The 7651-nt window shown below is 41.7% G+C and overlaps 1 protein-coding gene across 9 annotated transcripts in view; it reads left to right on the top strand.

Annotated features, from left to right (window-relative positions):
- LOC116691497 (plectin) overlaps positions 1-7651 on the top strand; it is a 172260-nt gene that overhangs the window by 45141 nt on the left and 119468 nt on the right. The gene's annotated exons all lie outside the window — the stretch shown is intronic.

Raw genomic sequence — 7651 nt, 5'->3', positions numbered from 1 at the left:
GTGTGTGTGTGTGTGTGTGTAAAAGGCAATGAGTCAGAGCGTGGGTGGGGGACCTTTTGGGATCTCAGCTTTGCTCCTTGTCCACTGCAGAAGTCTCTAAATCACACCCTCCGGTTCTCCTTTCTGTAAATAGAATGTGATTTGGAGCAGAACCTTTCAGTGTTTGTCTCTCTGTTGCTAATACATACAAATCTCCGAACGGGAGGCTTTTTATAGGGAGCGACCTCACACAACTTGAAAGCCCCCTTGGGACCAGGTCTTAGGTCTTCTTTCAGGGTGGAGCATGGGAGGAAACCGGCAGGGGTCATTTGCTCCGTGCGTCGTTTCCCCTTTGTCTCCATTCCCAGAATTCCTCACCAGTCTCGCGTGTATCCGTATGGTAGGAAAGTCCGCTCCCTGTCGAGGTTTTAAGCAGCTGCGTGTTTTCCTGCCAACATGGACACGTTGTTGTTCAGCTTTGTATACACTTACAACACATGGAACTGTTAAAACCCGACAGAAAAATGATCATTTATTAAACTCTGTGATGGTGAGACAATGTAACCTTGGCTTGTCTAAAAAAAATCACTTTACATTACATCCCTGATTGGGATCTGTTGTATTCAGTTCAATGGCTTAATTATTCTATCGCAGGCTAACTCTCGTTGCGGACGGCTGGTCCCCTGCTGACTGCTGCCCAGGGCCCTAAGCCCGTGCATTGGGTCGGAGATTTGAGTGGCTGGGTGACCTCAGACAGATGGAATGTGTTGTCTGGATGTCCACAGCAGGGCTACCAGTGGGATGTCGACAGAGCAGAGAAAGAGGGGCTATGAAACACTCGTAGTTAATGAAGAGCTTTGAAATGAAGTAGTTTTGTGCAGACTAATAATGCCTCACGGCAGAAGAAACAGACGAAATGGAATCATTGCAAATGTTGCTAACCCTTTCAAACTAGTTTGGATCCTTTCATACAGTTTTTTGTGTTTTTGAGAAGAAATACAAGCATTTGATTACACTGATGGGCTATGGATTTTCAACATTACTTGGTGGCAAACACGGCTAGTATGCTATGGTCATATTATATTTTAGGCCATATATAACAGCTGAACCTGTAAATGAAAAAAAAAAGATAAAAAATGGTGTTATCTCTAACTACTCAACACAGAAACATCCAACAAGAAGAAAGCAAAGGAGCATTCAACTGCATCTCAGCAGTCGGAGTTTCAGACATTTGCTCTTTGTCAACAAAATGCATTGCAGAGACAATTTTTTGAAATGATTACATTATTTTTCTTTTTTGTCTTTTTTGGCTCTAATAATTTTTTGGCACGTTACCTTCACCAACTGTTGATCAGTGTGGAACAGCGTGGAACTCGGGCGCCTGGGGGGCTCACCTGCTGGAGCAGGCGCCCATGTGTAGAGGTTCGCTCGCGGCTGCGGGTTTGACTCCGACCTGTGGCCCTTTGCCCTTTTCCCCCATCACTCTCCCCTTTCAAGTCTTAGCTGTCCTATACAATTAGAGGCCTAAAAAATGATCTTACACACACACATGTATATCGTAGAACTACAGTAGCAGGACTATGTATCATGTCACAAGTGTGCACGAATTGCGTGTGTGCACGGCATACTGGCAAAGGGTTGATGTTAGAATGGATGGTTCCAGTGGAAAGGGTGACGTCATGACCCACCTCTGATTGGTTGATCGGTTGGTTACATTCAGGCATGAGGAGGGAGATTGGTTAAGGCTAGGGTAAACTACATATCAGAGTAAACCAATCAGAGGCAGAGTAGGGCGGGTCATGCCTTCGCCCATGCCTCCGGACTATCCATTCTAGCATCAACCCTAACAAAGATCCACTTTTAAAAACATTGCTCTGTAGTTCTACTAGTGGTTCAAAACTCCACAGGGTACCTTCGAGTGTGCAACTTTGGTTGCATGATGACAGGGTGTTGTATAGATGCTTTTAGTTTAGTTTTCACTCTTTGGTAAATATAGCGCATACTTTCAAATAGCTACACACACACACACACACACACACACACACACACACTTAGCTTTATGTCTCTGACGCTTCTGAAAAAGGTAATAAAGTGACAGGCAGCGGTCTAGTAATCTAGCTGGCATGCACCGCGGTGATGGACTTATCACAAAAGTAGCAACAGACAGCTTTGACTGTAAGTAAGAGGTTGAGAGAAGATTACCAAAGCAGGCCTTCACAAATAAACCTCAGCAATTTACAGGCTGCCCGGCTACTAATGAACTGGTGTGTGGATTGGCAGGTTCCTCCTATAAGTCTGCACTGGACTCGCAAACCGCATAGAAGCAAATAACTCCGGCTCAGCCTGGGCTAGCATGACAAAAGCCCTGCTCCTCGTAACTCTCATTCCTCACAAGACCCAGTCATGAAACACGGCTACTGGCTGAACCACCCATCCCTGTCACAGTGACAGTGGTGTTTGACATCGTAAGCTGTGTTTGTTGCAGTATGTACCCATAGGAGCATATGCAGGCCAATGCTGTGTTTAACATCTCTGTAAAACATTTCCAAAGGATGACAGGGGACAGTGTCTGCACATTCCAAATGTCAAGCACATGGTAAAAATGAAATAGGGATTCGAGAAAAATATGTTACATGCAGACATAAGCATATTAGGGCTGGGACAACATGCTTTTGTCACAGTTTGATTCTTTCACGATGCACAGGTGCCCATTAGATTTGTGTTGCAATTTTCGTTTATTGCAATTCTAGAAGTATTGGGATTTGATAGTGTTGGGATTTTCTTTTCCTTCTTTAAGAAAAACAAAAGTTGAATAATAGACTTCTTTTAAGAGGAATGCACATCCCATGTCAGTCAGTCTGACATTTATTACATTTGTAAAAGAAGGAGTACATAACTTGGATTTTCTGCATTTTGTTTTGCTGATGTAGCCGCTGTCGGCGGTGCCGTGTAAACCAAAAATATTTATGTGATTAAAAAAAAAAAGATTCTAGGGTAAATAATCACAAAATTTTTTTACCATTTATTCCCCCACCCCTAAACCATACGTTGACATTTTAGAAAGCAGGTATTCCTTTAGGTAATGACAATATTTCTCAGGATTGTCTTCGAGCGTTTTACACAATATGTAATCCAATAAATACAGACAGACTGGAGAAATATGACCAAAAGATGAAACCAGACCTCCTGGCTCTGCATCAGACACAGTTTACTCACAGCTTTTTTTTTATTGCGTTCAGCAATTAAGTCCCACTATTAGATTTCCAGTCTTCCCTCTAAGCGAGGAATTTACTCCTGCAATTAGAGGCATTTTCTGTGATTTAATATCCAGCTGCCGGCAACGTATTAACGCGTACGGTATTGGCGAATCTGCTACGGCGCAGCTGAATAAGTTAATTACTGAACAAGTTAACATGAGTCATGTCTGTAAATTAAACACACAAACATATTGCTCATTTCCTGATTCGATAAGAGAGTCATTTCCCCCTTTTCAGGTAATTTAGTGTTCGACTGAGATAAGTATTCTGACTGAAGCACACACTGTAAGCTCAGCCGCTTTTAAAACACTGTTATCATCATCAGAAATACCTGCTACTCGTTTTTAATTCACCTTTTGTAACTAGATTTACATGCAGGCCCCTTTTATTTTAGTCTTTAAAATGGGTGCTATGTAGTTTTGGCCATCTCTTTGCGGTTTTCTGGCTTTTTGCTCGCAAGTTTCTCTATATAGCCCCCCCCCTACAGCTTGGGAATAGATATTTGGCATAGATATTTGATATTCTTATGTTTACTTGTGTCTGACTAAGATCAATAGGAATATTTGGTTATTTAAATATCCAATATGCCAATATATCGACCAATGTGTGTGTATATAGAATAACCAGGAGAGACTCAATTAAGAAAAACAACAGATTTCCCTAACCATTATTTGTATGTGTTGAGGAGTCCTCACTATAATAATATGATAAGATATGAAACCTAAAGTCCTTTGAACAAAAACACATTAACAATAAAAAAATCAATGTTGCCAACAGGGACGTAGTAGAGTGTCCTCTAGTGGACAGACTATGCAACGCCAACGCTCATAACATGGTTGACAGTTTGTTTTTATGTTTTAAATATTCGTTATCAGAACATTAATTATTGTCATATGATCGATGAATGAATATTAAAATATATTGTATTGTGTATGTTATATATTATATATAGATATTATTAATATATATATATAATATATAATATTATATATAATATAATATTGGCGTGCTGATATGTTAGTTGGGCTCTAGTTCTGACTCCCTGCCGTTTCCTCCGACAATGCGTTCCTAACTTTCGCTTCTTTTTTGCCGCTCACGCCACGACGCTACGACCTACTGTCTGTTGTTAATAATGACATAAGGATACTGGATACATGTCCCTTGGTTGGTCTGGCAGTCCTTAATGGAACACGTCACGAGACAAGAGCTGGGCATGGAGAGACAGACGGGCAATGTCCAGACGCTGAGTCAGCCAAAGCTAGCAGACAACACTTAAACACCAGCCGGCTCCTTGTGTGTGGTGTGTGTGGGTGTGTTGTGTGTGTGTGGTGTGTGGTGGGTGTGTGTGTGGTGTGTGTGGTGTGGTGTGTGGTGTTGTGTGGTGTGTGTGGTGGTGTTTGTGTGGTGTGTGTGTGTTGTGTGTGTCGTGTATTCGTAGATATATTGCCTGTTGCATAACAATTCCTCAAGAAGCACTCAAAGAAGCTGCCACAAGCTGTACGCACACGCACACGCACACACACACATACCACACACACATACGCGCAATTGAATTCTCCTTGACTGTGCAGAACAGCTAGACTTCAATTTTCCCCGCTGCCAAAAATGTGTCAGTCCTTTCCTGTAGACGTCCTTTATTATGTACAAGGGGCCGTGTAAGAGCTGCATTAAATAATAGCTCTGCAACAAGGCCGCCTGCTGTTCGGGCTGAGGGGGGGGTGGGGGGTGGGGGGGGGGGGGCCTCATGATGGGGGGGGGGGGGGGGGGGGGGGGGGGGGGGCTCAATGATTAATAAAGGATGGAATTGTTGCCCTTTATTTTGTTAGATTTGGTACAGTCAACTCCATTTCCTGTGGCCCGTAGCAGTGTTTCCCTGGTGATGACAGGGCCTGATCAGTGCTTACAGTTTCAGCCACTCAGTATCAATACAAAGCAGTTTATTGACTAAGGATAGTTGGGATTTGTTCAAACCAAGCCCAGGTTTTTTGTTGACAGAACCTAGTTTGGCTCTTATTGGAGTTTTTTTGGAGCTTTTCAGCAGATTTTCAGGTAACAATGAATGCTTTCTGGCCATCCCCATTAGGGGTACTGGAATCACAGTAGAATTGTATATTGGCCAACAAGCTACAGATATATATTATTTTCATCTGAAGAGATTTTTGGTCTTCTGATGTTCCAATTTCTTTTCTTATTGAGCACAATATGTTGGCAGAGTACTCCAAGAAATAACAGCAGGCATGAAGAACATTGTTGTGAATATATTCTCTATGATCGAGCACAAGGAGCCTTAGGGGTACCTAGAGTTGAGGAAGCACTACATGTTTTTAATACATTTTAAGCATACCTACAGATATGAGAATTATACAACCAGTCATGATTCCCCTTCCTTTGGCTCTTTGCAGTGTTTATATTGTGTATTAGCTTGTCATTGAACAAGCATGTCTGAAATGCCTGTAAAGGTTACGTTTATATTAAAGCTGCTGCTCCACAGTTTTTTTTTAATCTTTTCTCACTTTTCTTCAAATCCAGCGGCTACAGGCTGCTTGTGCTCGGTCAGAGGGAATATATTCACATCAATGTTTCATCAAAAACCGGGTGGGTTTGGGACAAAAGGAAAAGTATAAATCAGTTAATGCAGCTTTAAAAATGAATCTATGGAATAACTGATACATATTGACCCATAGAATAGAATTTAGCATTACACATGCTCGCATATTTCATTAAACATTTGATACAATGTTTGTGGGGCGGCTGTGGCTCAGTGGTAGAGCGGTTGCCTGCCAATTGGAAGGTTGGTGGTTCGATCCCCGCCCCTGCAGTCATTGTCGAAGTGTCCTTGGGCAAGACACTGAACCCCGAGTTGCCCCTGGTGCTGCGCATCGGAGTGTGAATGTGTCTGAATGTGTATCTGATGAGCAGGTGGCACCTTGTACGGCAGCCCCGGCCACAGTGTATGAATGTGTGTGAATGGTGAATGTTTCCTGTAGATGTAAAAGCTATATAAATACAGCACATTTACATTTACAAACAATATTTGATTTGCATGCTTTGTAGTTAGTTTTTTTAATACAATCTTACTGTGATGTTACCGAAGCTTTTACTTTGAATGCTGTTAAAGAGACACTCTGAATGTCATCCCTCCCCCCCCCCCCCCAAAGGGAAAAACAATCAGCAGCACAATATGCAACCAATGGCGGAAACGCTAGGAAAAGGCCTATAGCTAGCTAAAAACATTCCATTTAGGCATGTCAAATGATTATTTTAGCAAACTTTATCTACCAGAAAAGATACGTTAGCTTAGTAAGCTAATGTTTGCAAGTGCCTTAGCTTGCTAACACATGGCTAGCATAACACTGCATGGCTTTCTGATTGATCCCCATTCCACTCCAACACGGATACATCTGTCAACATGCTTTTAACTTAACTTACAGAAACATAGGTAGCCTAAAACTAAAAGACATATTTGATGACAAATATCACAAGTGACGTTAGGCACATTAAGTGTCAGGATTAGGGTAAAAAAAATTCCAAAATGTCTACTACTAATACTAATACCAGTACTAACACAGTACTAATGTACTGATACCAATACAATGACTTCAATGCCAGTTTCTGAACAAAACCTTTTTGACACCAATTTTCTAAAATCCATGTAACAAAATGAAATTACAATATTACACATTAAAGCACAAATCTTTTCATGTATTTGTCAGATCCTTCTACAGGAGCCCTGTCTCTGTGCATAACATAGAGTTTGTCCTGCTCTACGATATTTAACATTAGACAGCCAATCACCAGCATTATTAGATCTAAGCATATAGATCATATGGCATATTTTGATACTCGATACTATGGAGGCAATTCAGTCGGTGCCTAAATGGTATCGAATTTGATACCCGGCCCTAGTCAGGATCTTAGTTTTCCCATTCTTCCTGCTGATGCATCATGTCTCATTGCCTGTATCCACTTTTGTCTTCTTAAAGGCTCTTTTTGTTTTTTGTTTGACAGCTTATAAACACTTAATTCTGGGTTCTTTACCCTATTGTTAGTGCATTCCACCACACAGCAACTTTTAGGCATTTTATGTTGTTAGCTAGCAGACGGAGGTGACAAGGAGGCACCTTCACGCAATACAAAGTCAATGATGAGCTAATTAGTCTTGCATTGCCAGGTTTGGCTAGTCCACACAGCATTCTGGAATGGGAGAAAAGCATGCTCGTCTTTATTGGCATTTCTTTAAACCAATCACAATTGTCCTGGGCAGTGCTAGGCGCCGGACAGAGCCACGGTGCCGCTGCAAAAATAACCTCGGGAAGGAACTCGTTTCAGTGGAACATGTGTACGTTCAAAAGTTGTTTTAGTCGTGCAACACAAAACTCCGATTGGACAGATAGTCTAGCTAGCTGTCTGGATTT

The sequence above is a fragment of the Etheostoma spectabile genome, chromosome 6 (genome assembly GCF_008692095.1).
Source record: "Etheostoma spectabile isolate EspeVRDwgs_2016 chromosome 6, UIUC_Espe_1.0, whole genome shotgun sequence".
NCBI lineage: Eukaryota > Metazoa > Chordata > Actinopteri > Perciformes > Percidae > Etheostoma > Etheostoma spectabile.
Note: the sequence above shows the minus strand (reverse complement) of the source record. Positions and strands in the feature narration are given on the sequence as shown.